This window comes from Cryptomeria japonica, chromosome 2, assembly GCF_030272615.1.
Source record: "Cryptomeria japonica chromosome 2, Sugi_1.0, whole genome shotgun sequence".
NCBI lineage: Eukaryota > Viridiplantae > Streptophyta > Pinopsida > Cupressales > Cupressaceae > Cryptomeria > Cryptomeria japonica.
In genome coordinates, this window is record NC_081406.1 from 322,741,189 (window position 1) to 322,767,490 (window position 26,302).

The following is a 26,302-nucleotide window of genomic DNA, read 5'->3' on the forward strand; positions in this document are numbered from 1 at the left end:
TTTTCAATGATGATAATTTCTATTTTCTTTCCTATGAAGAAAGACCATGTTAGACAATATCAACGAACAACAAAATAAGGAGACAATTGCTAGATTGTGGTCTAACTTGAAAAGAAAAGGTGATGGAAAATGTTATTGTCCGTGCAAAATTTGTAAGGGGTTAAAGACTAGAAGACTTCTAATCAAAACAACAAAGAAACATTGTAGGCTGCATGGTCACATTGAAGGTGGACATGATTATCATCCATTGTTAATTTTTTCATTATATCATGGCGACAATTTATATACATAATAAATCACGTGATGATGAGATCATGATCATGGTTTATTTATGTTTATCAATTTTATATAGGTCGAGCACCCTGGAGCACATGGTATGGATCAACACAACCCCGAGAATATGGTTTTTGAAGTGGACGAACATGGAGGTGTGAATATCGAAGCTGAAGATAATGATCCCATGGAAGATGATGATCATGAGCCAAAAAACACAATTGAATATGATGGTATAGATACATTGATCCATGACTCATTTAGTACTCGCGTAGCTGATCATGATGATGAAGATGACCTTGATGTTGTTCATGATGTCCCTCTACTTGAGAAGGCATCTGAGGCCCTTTACGAAGGCTCGCAGGCAACTCTTCTCTCCTTTGTATTGTTGTTGGTGAACTTGAAGGTTATGAATGATTTATCCAACATACCACTGTCACGTATGTTAAGGTATGTCATATATGTCATAATAAACTGTGAATCATGTTGTACCATTAATATTCTTTATTATAACAAATTATATTTTTTCGCTGTAGATTGATAGGTGAGTTTTTGTTACCACCATCAAATATTCTACCTCGCTCATACCAAGAATTATCTGCCATTATGAAAGATATTGGAATGGAGTATCAAGCAATAGATACTTGTCCCAATGATCATATTATATCTCACAAACAACATGAATTTTGAATTGAATGCCCTGAATGTCATATCAGTAGATATCAAACAAATCAAATAACAAAAAGGGTTCCTCACAAGGTTCTTCGCTATATTCCCATTATTCCACGTATGCAACGATTATTCAAGTGCACTAGCTTGGCACAATTTATGGATTACCATGCACACAATAGAAGTTGAGATGACATTATTTGAATGCCTGCAGATGGTTCAACATTTATGGACATAGAGGAAAAGTGGCCACACTTTAAAGAAGAACCTCATAATCTCAGGATTTCATTGGCAGTGGACTGTGTCAATCCATTTGGAGAGATGAGATCTGTTTACTCAGTGTGGCCTATTTTTGTTATCAAAAATAACATTCCTCCATGGATGTCAATAAAGAGGGAGCACATAATGTTGGCAATGATTCTTCTAGGTATTTTATCATTTAAATATAGTCATCTAAATTTAATTATAAATATTGTAGTAAAATGGTCATAATAATTATGTAAAGTTTTTGTTCATTCGATTAGGTAAGTACCAAGTTAAAGATATGAATGTATATATCAAGCCTCTTATCGACGAGTTGCTAGAGTTATGGAATGGTGTCACTATGTATGACATCTCTAGATCAATAGGACAAAGACAATTTCAATTCCATGCGATGCTTCTATGGACAATACATGATGCCCCGGGGCTAACACATTTTTGTGGTATGTTATAGTGTTTAAGTTGTGCATGAACATTATAATTCAAAAAATTATCATATTTAATCCAATTATACATTATCTTGTAGGTATTCAAACAAAGGGAAAATTTGCATGTCCTGTTTTTGGTCCAAAGATGAAATCTCGTCATTCAAAAAGTTTAGGAAAGCAGGTGTTTGATGAGTATAGACACTTTTTCCAAAAAAATCATAAGTATCAAAATACTGAAAAACATCTTTTCAATGGGAGAGAAGAGAATACATCAAAGCCACGAAGAATGACACCTCACCTGTGGAAGTTGGAATATAATAGAATTAATTGTCAAGGTAATGCCATTCCATCTATTGGTTTGTCATAAAACATCTTTTCTATTTTGTTTTGTTTACTAATGATGTGATTGATGATCATGAAGGTCGTGAAGGCATAAATGACCACCTTCCTAAGGGAATAAAAAGTTATCCCTGAAAATTTAGTAGGTTGCCCTACTACGAGCAGTTACAAATTGTTCATTTGTTTGATAGTATGCATATTGGAAAGAATATAACAGAGATAGTATGGAAAATATTGGATGGAAGGCGTGACAAAGAAAAAATTGTCAAAATATGTAGTGACATTCAAGATTCCAATCATGCAATGATAAATGTCATTCAATCAAATAGCCATGAAGACCAGATTAATATAAGTGAGCTTCCTTGGTTATTAACGGACCAACAAAGCAATGCTATAAAAGAAGTCATACGAAAAATTCGATTTCCCACAGGATTTGCTGCAAACATAAACAATCTCATATCAAAGAAAAGTGAATTTGGGCTAGGGATGAAAATGCATGATTGGCATACCTTCATTAAGGTAATTCATGTTCTTGTGTTTTTAGTATGTATTTAAGTACTGCGCGTATGTGTACTTTTCATTATGTTATAAAAAAATGAAAAGATAATTTTATAATTGTTGCAGTACATTCTACCTCTATCTCTCGCAGACGACTTCGACAATAATGTCAAGCAAGTCATATATGATCTTGGAAAATACATGAGGTAAGTAGTGATATTTGTTTAGTTTGTTGTATAGATATTATATTTGCGATTTGTTTTACTTGTTATGTAATATTTTTTTTTGTGTCTTGAATACCTTGTAGGTGGTTGTCATGTAAAGAAATCCATAAAGACGATATAAAATATTGGAAGAGAAAAATTCCTCATTTAATGTGTGAAATGCAAAAGTGTCTACCTCCATCTTTTTCAATGCACAAGAACACTACCTCATACACCAAGTTGAGGAGATTGAATTGTGTGGACCTGTGCACACTAGGTCAATGTGGATGGTTGAGAGACACTTGAAATTTTTGAAGGCTTTGGTTCGACAAAGAGCACATCTTGAGGATTCTATGGTGGAGGGATATATGGTATACCAGACTATGGTGTACATTTCTGAATATCTTCCTAAGTTTGCAGCAAAGATTCACGTGGATCGCATTTGGGATCCCAACACCATTAACAAATTCGAAGGGGAGTACTTGACGGGGAAAGGTACATTGAGGAAAGTGAGAGGTAATTATAAGATGTTATTGTATTTAATTAATTTTTAATCTTCAAAATAAATCGATTGTAAGATGTCTATTTATTTTTTGTACAGTTGGTCGAGAGTGGGATGCACTACATTTGTATATTGCAAACAATCTTGATTGGATGATGGTATGGATTGAACGTTGTCAAAATTCTAGACGCACGTTAACATGGGAAGATGTGGCTTCATTGGTTAAAGAAGCACATCGTAATGGAGATTCCAATGTTACGCAAAGGGAAATTGATTTAGCATATGGTTTAAGAGATAAATAGGTACATATAAATTTATTAATTACCCATATGTTTATCAACTCACAATGCAATAAATTTTAGATGTTTGACATATCGCTGGTCAAACACCACAACTCTATGTGCTGCAATGGTCATAAATTTCACATAAAAAATTTGGATGACACGAAGAAAATTTGTGATTCTGGCATCACTGCAGTCTTTGAGGTGACAAATATTTCATCGAGAAATGACATTCATCCTCAACATTCTCAAAATCGATACTATGGCATTTTGGATGATATACTTGAGTGTGACTTTAATTCCTTCAAATTAGTTTTGTTCGTTGTCAAATGGTACAGGCTACGATTGAATAAAAATGATCCCGAGGGAACTGTTATTGAACATGAGAATGGTTTTATAATGCTAAATACAAGGTCATTTGAACCAGTTGGGGATGAGCCCTATGTTCTTCCAAGCCAATGTGAGCAAGTATTTTACTCAAAGGTTCCACATAAACCAGGTTGGTCATTTGTTGTTAGAAATGATCCAATAGGAAGGCCGATAAAGTATAATGTGATGGAAGAAGAAGATACCAAAGAAGTAGAAGATGAAGTGGATGATGATCATGATCGACAGTTTCTCAATGATGATGAAGAAGAACAAGAAGAAGAAGAAGATGATGATGATGATGATGACGGTGATGGTGATGGTGATGGTGATGGTGATGGTGATGGTGATGGTGATGGTGATGGTGATGGTGATGGTGATGGTGATGGTGATGGTGATGATGGTGATGATGATGGTGAAGACATTGATGATGATGATGATGACGATGACGATGACTACGACGACGATGATGATGACGACGATGACGACGATGACGACGATGACGACGATGATGACGATGATGATGATGATGATGATGATGATGATGATGATGATGATGATGTTGGTGATTGTTTATTACCTATGTGATGGATGGTGATTTATGATACATATGTGATGGATTACATATTTATGAAGACACATGATATGTGATGCTAATTGTGATGCTCAATTACATATATGATGACACATCATGTGATGCTTCTGATGCTTATGATACGTATGTATTTATTGTTTATCAACTTACAAATGTAGTAATGATTATGATGCTCAATTGATGGTGTTGATTTCAGGTATAGTCCCTGTGTGATGTTGTCACCCTTGGTGGGAACAGGTCATTGACTACAGACATCGTCAACCATTTAGTTGAGGATCTTGCATAGTCTACATAAAGTAAAGGTAAGGAATTAAAAAAATTACAATGATTTTGATGACAACATATTTTTATTATTTACTACTATTTTTGTCTACAAAGTTCATGTTGTTCATGTTGTGTACTATGTAATTTCGCTAACGTTTTTCATACTTCTTCTTTGTCACAGCTCGACATGGATCCATCACATATCACAGACAAAGATGTAGCTTGTGACACTTCTACCGAGCAGATAAACCTCATTGTAATTGTACAAATTAGATAGAAGCAAACTGTTACATTACTATGTTCTTTTTTTAGTGATTTATACTAATTTTGTAATTGTTAATGATATTCTTGACACAAACGGATGTTCGGGGAAAGGGAAAGGGAGTTGCAGTACCTGAGCACCTTTCTATGGATGTGGAATCATTAGGGTTAAGCAATGATGACCCTGAAGATCCCATAGACCTTGTGAAATTCTTTAAGATGCCTCTTATAAAAATTAGAAAAGAGATTGTTGCTTTGGTAGTCGTGCATCCTACCACTGATGAGATACGACAGAGGGTGGAATTATTGTTTAAGACAGTAGAAAATTTGCAAGTAAGTAGTAATAAAAGCTTTAATTATAACAAAAGTTCAATAATGGTTTATATTTTATTCTCTTTTATGTCATTAACTAAAATATGTACGTATTGTTTTTACAACAATTTATCTGCCCTCATGAAAGTCGTTCCCACGATCAGGGTGTTGTAGGATCTTCAGGTGATGATTATTTTCTTGTATTATCACTTTCTTGGCTTATCACTCTGAGTACCCAAAACACATCATACTTGATACTGTCAATTTTCAAAATAAAGGTTCATCCTTATTTACAATCCTTGCACTTTTCATATATTTAATGTTTGATATATTTAATGTATTATTCTTTAGGTGTTGTCAATGTTATTGTGCAAAATGTCACCACCACCTCATCAGAGGTCACCCTCACCTATATTGCCGACTGCAATGTCGGCAACACGTAGCATGCAGACATCCTCTAGTGCACACCATATTGGCCCGCCCACTGTTGGTAGATCCCTCTTTTTCTCTATCTTCTGTCATGTGTTTATTTCCCTTCAAGCATTCTTCCTTGAATTCTAATGCCATTTCATAGTGGATTCATTTTTTGCAAGAGGAGATGCACATGAGGATGTGCTAGAGGCGACTACTGCTGATAACATACCATCATTTCCTGGATCTTCTCGTATTGCTAGTACGGGAATGTTGCAGGCCACTTTGGTGGTGAACGATGAAGAAATGCTTACCTTAAAGATACAAAAGGTTCCAGGTACTTTAAAATTATTATTATATATAGCCTAATTGTAATTCACTTTATGATCACTCATTTTGGACTAATGATCCCATGAATATTTTGCAGGCAATGATATTTTCTATAAACCTCTTAGTGACATTGCATTGCAGATATTTGGGCCCACCATACGTAAAAGGTGATACATCATATGTGAACTAACCCTTATCCACTTTCGATTTCATATCATTGCTAGAATAGTTTTCCTTTGATCCATTTCTTGAAGTGTAATAAATGTAGATTCAGGTCATTTCTGAATCTAACAGGTTTGTTTTTGCTTTAAAAGGTGGAATGACCAAGAAAAAAGGTTAAAAGATGAATTGACAAACCAATTGGTTGAGTGGTTTGGAAATGACACCTTTGACAAAACCAAGCTCCTTGAAAAAGGTGGCACATATCTAAAGTATGTGAGGGACCAATACAGGACCCATTTGGAGAGGAACCTAAAGTACGAGCGTCCCCCCATGATTCCAAAGAGGGAGTGGAAGGACCTAATTTTGGATGCCAAGGAGAGAATTGAAAGGAAAAAAGGAAATACACCACTAGATGCCAGAAGAAGGTACAGGATACTATTAAGAATGTAATTATGTACTAATTAATTACTCTTTATATTTATATAATCTAACATATTTCAAAATTTTTATAGACTGAGTGACACGTCAAAGGCAACCAAGGCAAGGCAAGAAAAGCATGGGCAACACAAGCTCGGCTCTAGTGGTTACATGAAACTTGCTGCACGAATTGTAAGTATCTCATGTAAACGAAATATTGCATCAAAATATTAATAAATTGCAAACGTTTTTTTTTTATCAAACAATGCAAGAAAAATTCACGGTACCAAGCAAAAATGTAGGGCTCTGAATTAATAGAGCACCCACAGAAGATGACAAGAGAATTGCCTACCAGCAAGGCTATTCAGCCATGGCTGATCGACTACGAGAATTGAGTGGGCATACACAACATTCGAGTGCATCTATCACATAGGTAAATATGGTAAATGGAAGTTGTTTCAAATTGAGTACTTTACCAATAATCTAATTGATGTTGAGTTCCAACATAAAGTGGCTATATTTGTTTTAAATAAGCAAGCAATGATAACAATGTGCATGTCATTGGAATGCAGCCTGCTAATTGTGAAACACCACCTACACATGAAGGTCCGGATGTGCATCCCAGTAGTGGAGGTATTCATTTGCTATTCAAATTTATTTATTTAGCTATTAATACAAGTATATATATCTTAATTTGTAATTAGAGTAGTAATTTATGTAACCTTTTTTGTTAATATTTTAGAGCATGTATTCGGTGGTGAGCAAGTGGAGCATGATCTGGGTACACAACCTCAAATGTGATGTTCCCCACTCAGGTAAAGAGGACCACTATTATTGCTTTAAACAAATATAATTGCAATTGGTGTTCAACATTAATGTAACCTTTAGTATTTCAACTCCAGATGATCTAGAGGGTGTTCCACATGTTGAGGTTGAGGCTACACAAAATGATGTGGCCCCATCAGATAAAGAGCACAACAATTATGTTCTCTAAAATAATGAAATACTTTTAACAATAATAATTTTTTTTTTTGAATTTAACCTATTTCTTTGTTATTGCAGAGGACCCCCCTTCACTTCAGTGTCCTCATCCTCAATATAGGACTAGGCATACATTGAGATCACGAGCAGTTGGTGGAACATCTGCAGAGGGGGGAAATGATGAAGAAATCGATGTTCCACTTAGTCTTTTCATAGCTTCAAAGAAAAAACAAAGAAAGAAATGATTGTAATCTAACTAATTTGATAATGACTTATTTTTATGTGTTAGTGAATGTAATTATGTGCTAATTAATGGTTATGGATGATATGTGTTAATTAATATTGATGAATGTTGCGTGTTAATTAATGTTAATCAATGTTATGTGTTAATGAACGTTATGTGATATAAATGAATGAATGCTATATTTTATTAATGGTAGAAAGAATTAATGAATGAATGTTATAAGATGTTAACGGGGAATTTAGAGTGATGTTAAGGGGGGGGGAGGGGCCAAATGAGCTTCCACCTTCACGTGGTTGGCCCTGTTAAGTAGAGAATATTAAACTATTCTTGAAACCAAGCGAATCTCAACAAGGTAACACACTTTTCAATATTTCATTATGTTGCACAGTTAATCTTATTGAATAATGTATATTGAATCTTAATTGCGGGGTGCAAGTGGAGCCAACATGAACAACAACACCACAAGTTGCTGGGTATAATGAACTCCCATATTGTCTTGTCTGTACATGAACAATATGAGTTGCTTCTAGTGTTGATATCCAAGGTAGGATTGCAAAAGTTATGAATATGCCTCATCCTTGTAAGTTTTTTTATTACTTGTAAGTAATGAATATGCCTCATCCTTGTAAGTTTTTTTATTACTTGTAAGTCATGAATATTGCTCTTTAGTTGATTAAAATTAAATGAAAATATTTAATGAATACACAAAACTATATACATATGTAGGTGCACCATGGTTGAGATGGTCCAACTCCCTAGTCTCACTCTACAACTAAGCTCATGCCATATCTAAACCAAAGACATCTCAAATACATGGTTGGTGGAAAGCTACAAAATGCCATTTTCATACATAAGCAAGACATACACAATTGGGCAAAATCACCAAGAGAACGGTAAAAAGTGTGTTTGAGATTGTATCATGGATGCTTTTAAGGATTGTATCATGGATGCAAAAAATCTCTTCATTAATCCTTGACTCGTGATTTCTATAATACTTCTTTAGACTTCTCATGTCATTTGTTGCACTTCTTCACTATTTTGGACTGAGTTTCAACTATGAATTTGCCTTGACTTATGACTGTACCTAGCTTTGTCCTATCTTTGTAAGCTTCCTCTTTGAATTGTGGTTGTAGCTTTGATAATACCTTTTTAATGTTGCACTATTTGTAAGGAGGACAACTCCTAATGCATGTTGCAAATTGTGTTCTAGTGACTAAGACTAACCTAATGCATCTTAGAATGGTATAAATTGCCAGGATGGAGATATAGTAGATGAGTTCAAGATTGTTGTTGTAGAAATTATTCGATTTCTATGCTTGAAATTTATGTATATACACTATTTATAGTCTACTCTATACTTCCTACTTAGCTACTCCTATTGCTTTAAAATGAAATGTGAACTGATGAATTGTATTCTATAGATGACCAGTGCCTTTCTTTGTTGTTTTGGCTACAGAGTCTTTATATTTCTTTAGGACTTATTGTGTAAACTTATGAGACAATTTTTAAACCCACCACCTCTCGATGAGTCTGTCAGTTACATTATTACCAAGCGCTGTGGCTTTTTGGCATATAATCGGTAACCAATATTTTTTGTTTAACAAACTGGAAGATAAACAAATTGAGTATTGTCATCTCCTCACCGATACCTATCTGGTATCCATTGGTCCCTTTTTATGTCGAAGAAACCCTGGGCTTTAGTGACTTCCTTTAGTTTTCCATCAAAATGCTTTTTCCATCGATATCACTATGCTCCTTCGATGAATGGGTCTGTTGTCTCACTAAAGCCCCTTTTATCCTCTCTTTGTCGTCTTCCACTAATAAAGTTTTATCGATGAAACCATGTGTATTAGAGACATGCCTTTTAGTCTCCTCAAAATTCATATTCTCATCGAAATCTTTTTGTTGTCCGTCGGGTTTCATGTCGAAGAGACTTTGGACTTCGGTGACTTCTTTTGTCCTACCATCAAAACTCATATCCTTATTGATATCATTCATTGATGTAGTTTTCTTCTGTTTTATCGATATCACTTTTTCGATGAGAATGCTTCTTTCGGTGAATCTTATTTATCTTGCATCGATGATATTGTTTCTTCGAAAGCCTTTTCTCATTGATGGGGGCCACCTTTGCTTTCTTCGATACCTTTTGTTGGTGGGACTTGTTGTTCTCAAATTCTTATCCCCTTCTTATCCCCTTTAATGAGAAAGAATAACTTTGTATGTGAATGGAGAAATGAAGGAACAAGAACCTTAGAGCAACATATGACAAGGTTTTATTAACCTTCTACACTTCAAACTTATCCAAAGTTCAAGCGGGTATACCTTATGTGAATACTTTCACACTTTTAAACAAAATCCACAGTAACCATTGTCCAAAAACCAATGGATCTTATCACCTTAAACAAAAAAATAAAAAAAAATATAGGAAAACTTAGGCTCATTTTCAGTGTTGATCCTCAAGAGATTTAGAAAACAAAACACTAACAGATACCATTGCCTTATCTAGGCTGCAAAGTCATCTATTTTAAACAAGAACTTCAGAATTAAACATATCCATACATCTCAATCACTTTGGCTTCTACCAACTCCATACATGCCTGACATGTATAAGAATCCTCCCTTGTTATACTAAACAGTGTTCATCAAATTCAAAGTTCCCAACAAATAACCTACTGATAAAGATATTTCTCGCGTATTTAATTCCCCTCTTGAACAAGAAAGCTAAGAAACATATCTATAAAGATTGCATTACAATCCCTGTTCAATTGAAATAACCCTAAATTACCCAAATGAAACCAGTAAAATATTTGAAAGCATACTAGAAGACATTACAAATTTTAGGCTCAAAGTTAATGGTCTATATATTTATATTCAATTTGGAAAATCTTACAAAACTTAGATAGTTTTTTGTGAAACACTAGAAAAAACGCAGATAAATTTCTGCAGAGTTTCTTTACAAATTCTTGTGATCATTTTTCCTCTATCCTAGTATCCATTTATAACATTAAGGATGCATACAAGACTTGGACATCCCTAAGGAAAATTAGTTACAACCATAGCTTCTTTCAAGAAGCGGTTACAAGTCTTTTTATGTCTCAACGGCCTTTTCGGTTGGTAACTCTTCTGCAACATCTTCTAACTGTCCCGGAGCATCTTCCAACTGTTCTGGAGCATCTTCCTCTTGCACCGCATACCTTTTGGTCCACTCTTGGAACACATCATCAATAGGCCATGAGTAGCCAACAATATTTTTCTCTAACTTAATTAACCTTTTCCAAGAGTTTCTTATTTTCCTCACCTCTGATTCCAAAAAACCGTAATGTGATTTTATCTTTTCTATCTCCTCAATTGTTTTAACAAATAGAGAGGTGTCATCTTTGTTAACAATTTCATTTACCCTCAAAGACAAATTAGCTCCCAGCTCATTAAGCCATACTTGTTTGTCCTTCAACCGATTTTGGCTGACAAAACCCCAAGGAAATAATTCAAATTTATGCTCAGTATATTCTTTCCTGTACAAGTTAGCTTTCCTCTCTACATTCACTCTTCCTTCTGCTAACTTGGTCAAACCTTTTGCCAACTCACATGTGGATTTGATAGTAACATCAGATCCTACTTCATCATAGGATACACACATAAGTTCTAAATCCACTTCTCTTGGCATCCACTTATTCAAAATAGGCTCTAAAATAGCCTTGTCCTCATTTAACTCACACAGAGTGTCTAAAATTCTTTTCATATTAGTGTGCACAGTGGGGGCCTCTACCATATCAGCAAAACTCAAAATGGTGGCCTTTACCTTCTCTTCATACTTACTTGCAAACAAGGCTTGAGCTTGTTTCATTTTTTCCAACTCATGTTGAAAAGTCTCAGCTGGTTGAAAACCAGAAGGCATAGGAGAAGGGGGGAATTCTATAATAGGATTGGTAGGTGGAGGTCTTGTTGGAGAAGAAGAGATCGCCAAGGTAGAAGACTCACCTCCTTGGTGTTGTCCTACCAACTGACTGTGAAGTCTAGAAATAATAGTATCCCTGTTGGCTACCTCCTTTTTGGCCTCGTTATAAGCCTTTAAAATTGTCTCCAACTTGACTTGGAGATCATCTTTTCCTTTGCTTCTTTCTCTACTACTGCCACATTAAACTTTGCAGTTTCTAAGACTGTACTGGCAGCTTCTACCACCCTTGTATCCTGGACTCTTTTTACTATCATACCTCCTAGAATATTAGATCCCAAGGTATCTTTCCTTCTTCTACTTTCATCCCTCTTGAGGGACCACATGACCAGAGAAGCATTATCTTTGCTAAATGTCACTCCCTTCATTGGCTTGGTTTCTTTTCTAACTGCTTCAAGAACCAATGCATCTGCTATATCCCATTTAGGGAGAATTAGAACACCAGCCTTTGACACCATCTCTCTTCCAGCTTTAGGAGTGATAGCTTTGAATTCAGCCATCATTTCTTGTTTAACCTCTTCTTCCACTGAATTTGTATCTTTGTGAGGCTACTCACTCATTCTCTTTTCACATCTAGCCTTGAATTGTTCAATGTTTTGTTTCCATACAAATTGCATAGAAGCCCCTATTGTGACAAAATTGCTGTCAGCTAGAAACTCTTCACTAGCTTGTTTGATAGTGAGGTCTAATTCCTTTCCCTTTAGCTCACCATCAGTTATATTCATTTCAGCACTAGGTGGCTCTTTCGACATTCCCTCTTGGGTCTCATCATAGGTGTATGCAATTTCACCAAGACTCCCTAACTGTAGCAATTGTTCCGCCACTGCTTCCTCATCTCCTATGTGAATAGGGGATTGAGATGCAGAGTATTGAGGATCAACAGTTTCAACTTTCTTCCCTACTCTTTGCCTTTTATGGGAATCTTGAATATCAATATTTTCAATGGCCCTTTTTCCTTTTGAAGTGGAAGGCTCACTTGTCACTGGCATCATCACAGTATATTTAGATTTTTTATGCATCATATAATTACCAGGTGGGATAGCCTTAGCAAAGGCAGGTTTAGCTAAGACCAATTTATCCCTATCAGGCTCATTTTGCATTATAGCCTCCCTTTTTTCTTTCAGGGTTTGCATTAGGTCTTCAAAATAAAGAATTAAGAATTTAACCTTCTCTTCAAAAGGGGTAAAACTAGAAAGACGGTCATAGCTAGAATCAAATTAATGAATAAAATCAAGTCCTCTTTTGTATCCAACCCACTTCTCCTTTCTTAATTCCTGCTCGTCTAAGCTGAATTCATTTCTAATTAAATCTTCAGGAAATTGAAATTGGTGAGGCCTACTTTTACATACTGCCCTCTTTCTGAACATGCCATTGAAGAAATCCTCAAGGTCTGCACACCTTGAAACTACAGTTGACAACATATATGGCTTAAAGAATTCTTCAAAGTATTTCCAGCCACCTTTGGTAATTACAAAATGATGGGCCATGGTAATAGTTGGGAAAATGGTCCCTTTACCCCTATTGGTCAGCTCGGCCTCTTGTACTCCTCCAATTTGTCTCAACACTTCTGCAATCCCTATCTTCAATGGACCTGATAGGGCAGTAGATAGGGGGTTCCTCTAAAGCCATATACTCTGAAAATAGTAGAAATAGCGTACAAATACATGTCTCCCCAGTTGTGAACAATCTTGATATCTTCTACAGACTCTTTAGGCCTAAGGAATTCCAAAAGAGCCTTAGGAATCCTAAGGTTATCTGCACATAAAAGAACTCTAATCTTAGATGCAAAGCATCTATCAAACTTTAGAAAACTAGCATCCTCTCTATCCCAAGATAGAACAATGCTCCAAAGTTGCACATGCATCTCCTCTTTATCTTTAACCTTGACCAAATCCATATCTTTTGCAAAATAATCAGCACCTTTGAACAAAAACATGTGCATTAACAAGGAGTACCATACAAATGGCCTATCCACCTTACCATTTTTAATCCCTACAAGCCCTGCATGAATAGCATCAGTGAGGTATGGGGCAAAATCAAATGTTATTTCCAGGGAAGGGTTTAGAATTTGGGTAATCATCGACATATAACGGGTTGGCATATGTTTCTCAGCATCTTATCCAAAGATCTGACACAATGTCAAATACATACCCTTAGCTCTTAAAGTAAACAAATTCAAGGAAAATGGTTCCATTGTATTGGGGCCTACAACTGTTAACCCTCCTATTTTAACAAAGAATTCTCTCAATGGGCCACTCCTAAGATGATCTCTTTGTGCATTGTAGACTTGAGCTAATGCTTCAAAATCAATAGGCTCAAGATAATTTGAAGCTTCACTAAGCTTGAAAATATTTCTAAACTCATCATCTTTTATTTCAAATAGGGTTGATCCCTTTATATTTTTGATACATCTGGCAGCACGGTCATAATTATGTGCGATCAGGGTCAACAAATCTACATCCATGAACACACCAGGGACCACAAGCTTCCCCACATCCAGTTCCCAGATGCTATTCAAAGGGGCGGGGTCATGTCTTTGACCAAAACCAACTTTAAAAAGACTTAGACCTGATATCCCTATTTTGAGGTCCCTTAACCAATTTCCTTTGTCATACAGGCCATCCCCAATTTTCAAACGAGGGTTTTTTGGTACTAACTCTTTGGCCCTAGCCCCGACATTAGTTGACATGGTTAATTGCTCCAGAAAGTCATCACAGATGTTTATGTCCTGATAGTTCACCTTTCCTGTCAATTACCATCTTGGTGCCATTTTGAAAGTATGCAACTATGCCAATTATCAATCAAAGCAGTTCTTTAATAGAACAAAACCACAATTCAACAATTTTGAAGCAATGGGTAAGCAAAGAACAAGAAAACCTGATTTTGGCTTGAAGAATTCTGCTTTGCACCAACGTTCTCTGCAACAACTTCTTTGAAATGATACCTTCATTAAATTTATGCGAGAGTATATATGGCAATTGGGCTTCTTAACTACGACATTAACACCGCATGCTTTGACCATCCCTTTAGAATTGAATTCATGAAAGAATTCAAAAATTTGGCTCCAACGGGTCAAAACTATCCTAAGTATTTTTTATTTTTGCTCTTTCGTTATTTTGTAGAGCATAAAACCCTTGCATGTTCATCTAGCAAAGTCACACCAACCATCTGATCAAATAGAACTTGCACTACTTTTACCTTTTGACTTTTCCTCATCCGACAACAGGCTAAAATTCCTTTCGCTATTTCGTGAACGGTAACCATCGTGCACTTTAACCCAGCGAAACCGCGCTAGCTGTCTGATCAGATAGAACTTGATTGGTCTTTATCATGTCCTAACCTGACAGTTTACCTCACTAACTGTGCACCAAGCAGTTAAGGCTAACAGTCTTCACTGTTTCGCGAACGGTAACTGTCCTGCTTCTTCGGGCTGCAAAATACTGCCCACCGTTGGATCCTCCTCGAGATACCCACTCTTTAACAACTTTAATCCTGTAGATGTGGGCCCTCTAATTCAATGCTATCCACCCTGGCATTCGATCTCCTAAGAAACTGACATGGAAACTTCTTACTTGCCGAAAAACTTCCGTGGGATCCACTTCTAAATTGCCACCTGTGCTTGACAGGTCACCTCTTCATTGGCGGTATGATTCAATCTATCTATTGGGCCCACCACCTAGTCGCCAAGTTTATTCTTTGATTTACTTAACCTCGAGGCCATGTGTGACTTTCTGATTTTCCACCTAAACCACCTAGACTGCTAATTGGACTGCCATGTCATTTTGCTACTTCACGAAGGCTAAATCTCGAGCACCTTTTGGCCGCGAATCAACATGGGCCATTGATCATTATCTGAACCAACCACTATTTACTCTTTGGAAAACCTTCCTGCTTCTGGGACCCACCACTTTTCGCTATTTCACGAAGGGTAAAACTCGATCATCTTCATCCCACGAAACCACGCGATCCGTCCGATCAAAAGAGAAATGATCAGTCTTTAACTTTAGATTTACTACCGTGTGGACCCACTTTCCTTTTTTCCATTTCACGATAGGTAACTCGTAATCATCTTCATCCCATGAAATAACATGAGCCGTTAGATCTCAGGGACTTGCACTACTTTTATTCCTTCTATTGACCACCTCGCCCAGGCCTACCATCTTTTCACTGCTTCGCAATAGGTAAACCACGAGCATCTCCTGGCTACAAATCAACGCGGGCCATTGGATCAACAAAGAGTTGCATGACACTTACCGCCTAGGTAAATAACAATGGGGGGACACTTCTCATGACAAACGGACCCATCACTTAAGTGGTAAAAAGTAACGCAGAATTAGAACCAGGTTTTTACTCAGATAGCTTGAAGCTTAAAACTTAAAACCCTTAAACCTTCCCATTGGCTTACAAGAAAACAGAGGTAACAAGGCCAATACCAGACTCAAAATTTCAATAAAATTAGCCAATTATGGACCGAGAACATCCATTTTTTAAAACAGTGATAACAGGTCCATCTCTTTCGGTGAGTCTTTTTGTACCGATAGTGTTATATCCTCGAAGACCTTTTCTTGTTGATGAGAACCATCTCCACTTTCCTTGAAATCTTTTATCGATGGAGTTATTGTCTTCGATGAGGCCTTTCTGAAGTTGATCAATGTTTGCTTTCTTCGATGCCCCTTTTATATCAATGAGACATCGCTGGGTCTCATCGATACTGTTTGAATCTTAGATACTTCGATAGAATGCTTTTAGACTTGTTCGATAACTTATGGGTTATTATGGTATCAATGAAAATGATGATTTCTTCTAAAGAGAGATGTCTTCTATGATTTAATTTCTCAAATCAAGATATTTTACTTAATTCAGATTTGATGCTCAACAGAATGACTGCACTATCACCAATCTATCTTGAAGATTTGACTACTCTTTAGATTATGATTATGACTATCATGATATTTCATGAGACTGCTCTACCCCCATATGAAACCCTTTGTTCCCACAAATCAATGCTTTGAACTTGACTGCAACTTTATAGTGATCACTGTCTTTGTACAGTAAGCTTGCTACTTTCTCAACTTTTGAAATATTGGAGGCTCCTAGGATGGTTTCTATCTTATAGTCATAATACCTTGCTATAATTTGTAGCTATTGTATGTTTATTTGTTTTCTATGTTTATTTGTTTTCAACTCTTAACTCATAGTTCAACCAAATATGGTTCATCTTGGAATCAATGCACATCAGTTATAATCAGATTATAACCAATCTCCATGGTTGCAAGACCTGAAGAAGGATTCTTATCATCAATTAGATGCATACTTTTTGGGAATATAGAAAGACAAAAAAATATATTAGAACCATATTTTTTGTTGAGTCATAATATGATGTGTTAATTTAGCTAAATAAGGGAACCAATGTTGTATTAGGTTTAATTCCATGATGATAGTTGAAGCTTGTTAGAGATAGGGGATTTGTAGTAGTTGGCTTGTTAGGTTATGTCACAATCCTATGAAGGTCCTTGTAAACCGTTAATGTCAGTAGACATGAGACTGTTATGTAATGAATTGGATCAGCTGAACCTAGAAGTTCTGTAACCAATGAATCAACTGACTCAAGTGTATGCTAATTATCTTATGATGGTCATTTATGACTGTTATTCTTAGTAGACATGAAGCAGTTTGCTAGATAGTTGGTTAGTAAACCAGTGAGTTAGTTGGCTCAAGTGTATGCCAGATGTGGAATATTACATGTGGTATCAGAGCAACCAAGTTCAACATTGAACCTCAGGCTTTCCACCTATAAAAAAAACTATATACATATGCAGGTGCACCATGGTTGAGATAATATGTAGTCACACTATATACAAAACTATATTCACAAGTAAATCTTTTATTCAAATCCAAAATATGAAACACAGAGTTTTACTAGAAGAACACAAGTAACCTTATCTCCTTTAGATAATATCACAAGCAATTGACTACAGAAAGATGCAGTAATCCATAGCATATACACAAAGGAAAGATGATTGATTATATTATGTATGTTCACAAAATGGTACAATAGTAAGCCTGAGGCTATATTCTACTTCTTCTCTAATGATCTTTATTGTTACAAAAGTTCCCTCATTTATATGAGGGTATACATTGTCACCAAGCATCATGGCTTTTCAGCACATAACTATTAATTAGCACTTTTGTTAACAAACTGGAAAATAAACAAGTTCATCATTCCTATGTGTTGAATGCACTTATCATCTTTATACATTAGAACGTCATTGTTTAGTGTCCTCATGTCACTTTCTATTTGGAAATGATTGGATAGAATATGGTTAACACAAAGTGAAAATTCTTTGTCCCTATCCAACTCTGCTACTGCTCAATTATTCTCATCAATGAACTCTTGTTTCCACTATTCGAATGATACTAACTCACCATTACTGTAAAAAGAGGGCACCCTAGGGGTATTCCCATCGTCCAGCCACTGAAGCTCTTTCCTTAATTGATTTTCCAATTCATCATGGGACTTCAAGTAAGCCTCGGCTTCAATTTTCTCACCTGGATTAATCAGACTGTTGTCATTCATCATGTCTTCCAACCGAGACCTGAGCCTTTCATGCTCTTTCAAAGCTTTGATTGTTCCAGTGTATGTTTTCCAGTAGATTTCTGCAACTTGCATCATACTTCTGAACCTATGTTCAATGATCTCCAGAATCAACTTATCCATCTTTTGTTGTACCTTTTCTACTTGCTGAGATGTCTTTTCGGCCTTGTTTCTCCAATACATAGCGTCTATCAAGGCATCCATGGCATCTCTGTCAACACTGTATGTCATCCCTATTCGACTGGTACTTGTATCAATCTGAAGCAATCTTGCTTGCAGCCTCTGTTTTTCTTCATCGGTTTTCTCATATAGGCTTTTGTATGTAGAATTTTCTCAGACCAGAAACTCTATCTAATCTTGGTTCAATTTAGCAACATCCAAATTTAGTTTGGCAGTTATTCTATGGTCAGTCTTTCCAACTTGCTGCACCATCAAATGTCCAAAAGCTTCTTCTGTATCAAGCAATATAGGTCTTTTATCTTTAGGACAGATAGCCCAGTGTAGAAGAGCCTTTTGATTTGGATCATATCCTTATCCTCTAAAGAGTTTATCAATCTCTTTTGGCATCATTTTCCTACTTGGGTCCTATTTCTTGAGGAATCCATCAAACAACAAGGCAGAGTTCATGTCCCATCCAGAATATAATAGCACACCAGCTTCCTTAAGCAACTGTCTTCCCTTCTCAGGTGTCATTTCTCTCATCACAAGATCCATCTCCTCTTGTAACTTTTGAAGCTACTGCTCTTCTTCACTATTTCTCACATTATTCCTAATTTGAGATCCTTTATATTGATAGAGGAATGCGGTGAACTCCTTGGAAGCAATGAAGTCACTATCAGCAATGAAATCCTCATGCTCCCAGAATCTGATGTTAGCCACTTCTCAGACATTTAGTTGTCCTATTGCCAAGTCTATCGGTGTATCCTCTTCATAACTAGGGGGGTAATCCTCTCGAGGAGTGAATGGAATGATGCTAGATGTGGAAGTAGGAGACATATGAGCCAAAGGCTCTATATTCCTAATAGTATCAATGTAATCCTTAAAAACATGAGGCGGGACTCCCTCAAGTATTTCCAATTCATGCTCCACAAGTTTGTTGGCCAACTCCAAGGGCTCTTCAATATTTTGTAGCACGTTCTCATCCATTTTCCTTCTAAAAAGCTTCCATTTATAAGCCTGCATTGCTTTCTCAAACTTTATCCGCTTCACTTTGGCCTCTTCTCTACCAATGTTCTTAATGAGGTCATCCGGTAGGTAAGATTTATGCTCTCCAACATTCAGCTTTTGTGGTGACCAGGCTATCCTTATGTATCCTTCAGGATAAAAATTGGGCCTTGGATCCCCCATAGCCATGCCATAATAATCCATTTTTGTCTGCAGCAGGCCATAACTCTTTGAACTTTTCACAATAAAATCTGAAAATACTAACAACCTAGGTACAATTGATTGTTTCCCATGGCTTGTCAGATGTTCTGTACTCACTATTGACAGTTTCCTTACAATTTCCAGACAAGCCACTCTGTTATGAACTGTAAGTGGTAGTAAGTATGGTCTCTCTTCGAACCCGTATACCCTGACTTGTGTGCAGTTTGAAAAACAATACCAATCTCCCCAATTGTGTTCAATTGAGGGATCTTCAGCGAAATCTTTTGGTCTTAGGAATCTTTGAACCTCTGGTGCAAGGGCATGATCGCACGGGCATCCCAACAGTCTATATAATGGTTTGACAAAGAACTCCTCAAAATTCCAATATTGATTATTCGCATACCTCTAGTCCCATGAAGAAACCCATAGTTGCATTGGTTTTCTCATCCCAGCATTGTCATATGTCCTGACACATAACTCTTCTAGCCATAACCCTTCATCTTGGCCCACATACAATAGCATATGCATAAGTAAGGAATAATGCTTGAAATGAACATTGATGACATCCCCATTTAACTTTTCTAACCCATGATTCAAAACCTCAACCAAATAAGCAGAAAAATCAAAGAAGTGGGGGTCCTTAGACTGTAAATCGGCACAAATGAACATGTCTGCAATATCCATCAAAGGATGGGCTTTTATCCCTAGCACTTGGGCAACATAGTAATAGGTATACTTGAAATATGGATGGAAAGAGTTGACATCATAGGGAGCTTTGTCATCCTGACCTAGTGGCACTAAGGACCCTGCATTCCTAGGTCTATGTATAAGGAGTCTCCACATTTTGTAAATGTGCTCTAGGTTAAAATATTCACTTGTTAACTTCTTGAGGTCAATCAATTCTTCAAATCCCCAATCCAACTCGAACACGGTGTCAATAACCTCCTTTCTGATTGCAAGAATTGGCTCACCCATGTAGTTATATATGGTCCTGGTTTTAGGGTCATAATTGTTTGCCAATGCCTTCATGAGCTCTACATTCATGAATACATTAGCCACAGCTAACCTTCCTAAGTTCAATCACCATAAATTTTTGATAGGTTGAGGGGCAACTCTTTTGTTGTACCCATATATGAATAATTCATACCCTCTCAATTCTGTCCATATGTCTCCAAGATCCTCAAACCGGTCCTCCAGGCCTTCCTCATCATCTCTAATCTTCTTGGACCTCAAACTGGATGATGTGCACTAGTCAATCAGGTCCCGGGCCAAAGAATGCCCTTCCCTTTTCTATCTTTTAGGTTTTTCTTCTGCAGCGATAGGTTCTTTTCCCTTTCTGGTCTTATTAGTTTAAGATGATGATTCCATTTAAATTTTAAAAAAGAGGTTTGTGTGCAAACAACTTACTTGGAATTACTGAGCTTTATCTGTGAATTCACCCAATTCCTACTTTTAGTTCATCGCCTGTGAATTCCTTAATGCTATGTGCTTTGATGTTGATCCACTACTTATGGTGTATTTAATCAGTTAGTAATGGCTATTTTGGACAACGGTCACTCAGGCACACGTTCGAATTTAATGGCGATGTGACCTTTTGTGGGATTTGTTTATGATTTTTGCGGCAATCAATAATCATTTCGATGAGGATATGTCTTTCGATCATTTGTTTCTTTAGTCCATCGATCTCTTTGTTTCTATCAACAATACTTTTGTTTCGAATATTACTTTGATCAAGTATTTTTTCCCTTCATCAAAATACTGTATTCGGTCAATATGGCTGTCTCCTCATCGAAACATATCTGATATGCATCAGGTCTTATGTCAAAGAAACCTTGGGCTTCAATGTGCTCCTTTATTTTTCCATTGAAATACTTCTTTCATCGATATCACTATGCCCTATCGATGAATGAGTTTATTATCTCACCGATAAAGTTACATCGGCAAAACCACACATATCAAGAACATGCCTTTTAACCTCCTTGAAACCTATATCCTCATTGATGTCTTTTATCGATATAGCTTCCTTTTGTCTGATCGATATTATTATTTCGATGAAAATGCTCCTTTCAGTGGGTCCTTTTTATGTTGCACTGATAGTATTATTTCCTCGAGAACTTTTCCCGTCGACGAAGCCCCTCTCCGCTTTCTTCGATATCTTTTGTCGATGTAGTTATTATCTTCGGTGAGTCCTTTCTGGAATTCATTGGCATTTCCTTCCTTCGATGGGTCTTTTATATCGATGAGACATTGCTGGGTCTCATTGATATGAATTCAAAAGGTATCAATGAGACCCAACGATGTCTCATCGATATAAAAGAGCCATCGAAGGAAGGAAACACCGACATCGATAATAATTATTTTTTTTTGATAATTTTTTTTTCATCGTCGGAATTACGACGACTACCAAGCTTTCGACTGACAATGTAATCGACGGACATACAGCGTCAGCAAATTCCATTGGATTGTCATATTTCCGATGGGTATGGCATCGTCGACCAATCCAATGCCGAGTTTTCGACAGTTGATTTTGTTGGCACTCCGACAAAAATTCGTCGCAAATCTGACAAACGGCTATCAAAAATCAGCTCCGAATGTACTAGTGAATCCAAGTCCACTGGAATCTCCAATCTGCCTTTGTCTCTTCAACAACTCATCTAGCTATGCTGAGCTAATCTTGAATTTTTTTTTATACTCACTTACAGTAGTTAGATCTTCTCTCAGAATTATTATTTGTCTCTCAAGCTCTTGTTCATTACTCTGGGATTGTACTAAATCAATTCTCAACATATCATTCTCATGAACCAACCTACCACATTCTTCAAATTTGTTCTACAGAGATACAACAAGATTTTCTTCCTTTTTCTCTTGGTCCTCAATCTCCTTAGAAATTCTCATAGTTATAGCTTGAATTTCATTTATCATAACCATGTTCTCCTAACTCAATTTCTGACATTGTTCCTTAAGTGCATCTTTCTCTTCATCATCCTGACTTTGCAAAAGTTCCTTCCTCTTAGCTTGAACAAATGATAGCCTTTCTTGTAGGACAAGAATGAATTCCTTAGCAGAATTCTATTCATCTTGTAGTTTTAAGTTCTTCAACCTTTCAGCATCATAATCTTCAAGTGCCATCTCAAGTTGTTTCTTCAAACCCATGTCAATGGATCTCGGATTCAAGATATTCCTCAAGCTATTAAACTTCCTTCGAGGCACAAGGCTCTGATACCAATTGTTGGAATCCAATAACACTGAGAGGTGGGGGTGAATCAGTGTTATGCCAGATGAATTAATTTTAGCCTTATTAAAACATGCATACACCAATCGGTATATCGGTACATACATAATTGAAAGAAGTAAAGCAACCAATAAGCAAATCACATAAATGAGAATCATAACACACAAAATTATATTTGGAAAACCTCAAAGAGGAAAAACCACAGTAGGATTTGTGACCCACAATATCAATCCACTGGCCATATGAAGAGATATTACAAAATATAAGGGGCCTACACTTGTAGGAAGGCTTACAGCCTAGAGCACACTGCTCAATCACAAATGGAGCCTCACTGACTACATATAAATCCAGACTACAATCCGGAGAAGTGTTGAGCTGCTAAGATAGCATCTTGTATGCTAGAATACAGTTCCAGTTTAAGCTTTGTTTGTTCCAGTCTAAAACCCTAAACCCTTTACCGAAATAAACCTCACATATATAATCTATCTAATATATTTCTCATTATATCACATTCACATATCCATCACCATATCTATATCAAAATGATCTAATCCAACTGACCTATATATCATATACAACTTATCATGCCTTATGTCGGCTTACAAAGATAATTACAATATCAAATTACATGTTGGCTAGATAACATAAATGCATGAATATGAAAAAAAAATTCCGATGTCGAATCCAAGAGATGTCAACCTCCAATACCGATAACCATATTCTAAATTGTGTCGTCTAGCATTGCTGATAACCAAAGAAATCATTTTGTCCTACCGATGCCGGTGTCAGTGTAGTGTCTGTGAACTGCCTGTCGGTACACAACTGAACCAAAACATAAAGCTGGAACAAGATACCATGTTTCCATCAATGACAAGATAGTGAAACCAACCAATTGAGTGTCAATTTCCAACATAATATATATACCATATAAATCAATAGAATTCATCATGAAGTTGTTTAAGAGAAGATGTACCATTTATTTTACCACTGAACAAAAAAAAATCAATTCCACCAATGCAGGACACACAAAATCATGTAGAGACCTTAACATTGTTGGCTTCATAATTTAAAAGAGTTTATCCATTCCACATGCAACTAAATATCTAAATAATTCTTCAAGGGATAGATCATTTCACACTAACCCTTAATCTGAACCAAAATACATCATATATTCTAGTAACACATCATGATAACCTTATTTGACCTTTGGAGCATCTTCAAATAGATACTAGTCATCCAAATAATATTTGACACATATATACATAAATTGTGCTTAACCAAAATAAAGTGAATACCATTGAACTACTTCTAGACCTGAGGGTCAACATCAATGATAAGTTGAGGGCATATTTGCAATAATCCCCCCCTTTGTCATTGATGGCAATATTATGCCAACAAAAATCAAAACTTTGAAACTTCTCCCAATTTTTATTTTTCCAAAAAGATAACACGAACTTAAAATTGCTCCCCAATTGAGAATAATGACAGAGGGTGCACTGTACAACAAACCTTCTTCTACTATGAACAATATTCCATTATCAAAAATATCCAAGAAACTATGTATACAATAAAGAAAGATAATTGTACCACTAATTTTTATAAATTTTGTAAGGTAGGAGATATGATAGTGTTTTTAAATTTTTTTAATGTTCTCCAAGTAGAACTCCAATCAACTTCAACATATACTAAAATCTTAATATGAATTTCCATTTCCAGAATAAATTGCTCAACAACAATGCAATCAATCGAAACTAAAATAGATGTGTTGAATTAATATCCAAGCAACTGAGAGCGGGGGGGGGGGGGGGCGGTGAATCAGTTGACAATTAAAATCTTCTTGAAAACTTTATCCACAAATATGGAACATTTAGCATGTTAGGACTGTTTTAGGCAGGTTTTTTTTGTTTTGATTATTTTGGCCATCCTTCTCTACTACTTTTTAAAATTTTTCCTAGGTTTCCTTTTCCTTGGAGGATTTATTTTTCAAGTCACGATTTTATTTTAAAATCCTTGTGGCCTTTGTTGCGATAAGTTATTTTTTTTCCTATGTCCTAAGTGGATGAGATTTTGATTCTCCTCGAATGTAGCCTTGAAGGGTTTGTAATTGGTCATGCTTGAAAGAATTTGAGGTGGGTCCCAACCAACATAATAGATTGTGTTGGTGCTTAGCTGTTATCTGATGTGTCGGACAATTTTAATCAAATTTTCCACTCAGAACTTGGTGGAATCTTTATTTATCCTTGGCTGAGTCTCGAGTCAAATGAGCCATGAAAATGTTTCTCAAAACTCAGTGAGCATTGTGTCATGTTTCCAACGAGTGCCCAAGAGGAATTTTATGATTTCACCTAGAGAATACTCGGTACTCGATGAATGGAATGTCTTTTCTTTGACGAGTCCTAAGGAAAATGTGAATGAGTTGGTAGCTAAGTAAGACCCAACATGTCAGCGCGGTCCTCATTGGGGTAATTTTGATGATCTTGATGAGTTCTGAGAAGATTTAAAAGGGGGTGATGTGACAAGTGATGTGACTGACAATTTCCTTGGGAGTGGTTATTTGAATTTCACCGCCTACCATCAATTCTCTGAGATCAATAGTGTACATTTAAACCAGTATAAAATCCCATTTGCGCCATCATTATTCACACAAACTTCATTCATGGAGAAAGGATAGTTTTATCGAATGTGGAACAATTGCAGTCACAAATTGTTGTTAGGGTTCGGTGCGGATTTGAGAAATTAGGTTGTGAAGGTGGCCAAACAACTGTAAAATCAGAAAGCGCGAACAAAATAGAGTAAGTTTTGTTACTTACCTCTATAGTTTCCTTCAAAGAAATTGATAATTAATTGTGGCCCTAGTTGAAATATTGTCGGCCTAGGGTAATTTTAGGACAAGTTGAAATGTCTACCTCTTCGAAAGCTTCACAGTCTATGGAACCCAAGGCTAAAAGACAAAAGAGGGATAAAAACCTCCATGATGACTAAATTGCTCAATTTCCCAGTTCATCCTATAGACCTAAGATAGGAGCAAGTGTTGTGAGGTTTGTGGACAAACAATCTAATTCTAGGGAGAGTTATTTCAGAGGCAGAGGGCATCATATCTTAAAATTATTTTATATAAAATAAGAGTGTAATTCCTGAGTGTAGCCCATGGAGATTAGGATTAGATAGATTAGTCGTTCCAAATTTTTTTCTCAATGTAGACTTAATTAAAGCTCTAGCAAGGTGTTATAATGCTGAAGGCCGATACATCAAGTCCATGAATGGGAGATTGTTAGACATTAATAGGGATACAATATTGGAGGTGTTTGGCTTACAAGATTGTAGGGATTGTAACACACAGATTAATTTGGAAAACCTCAAA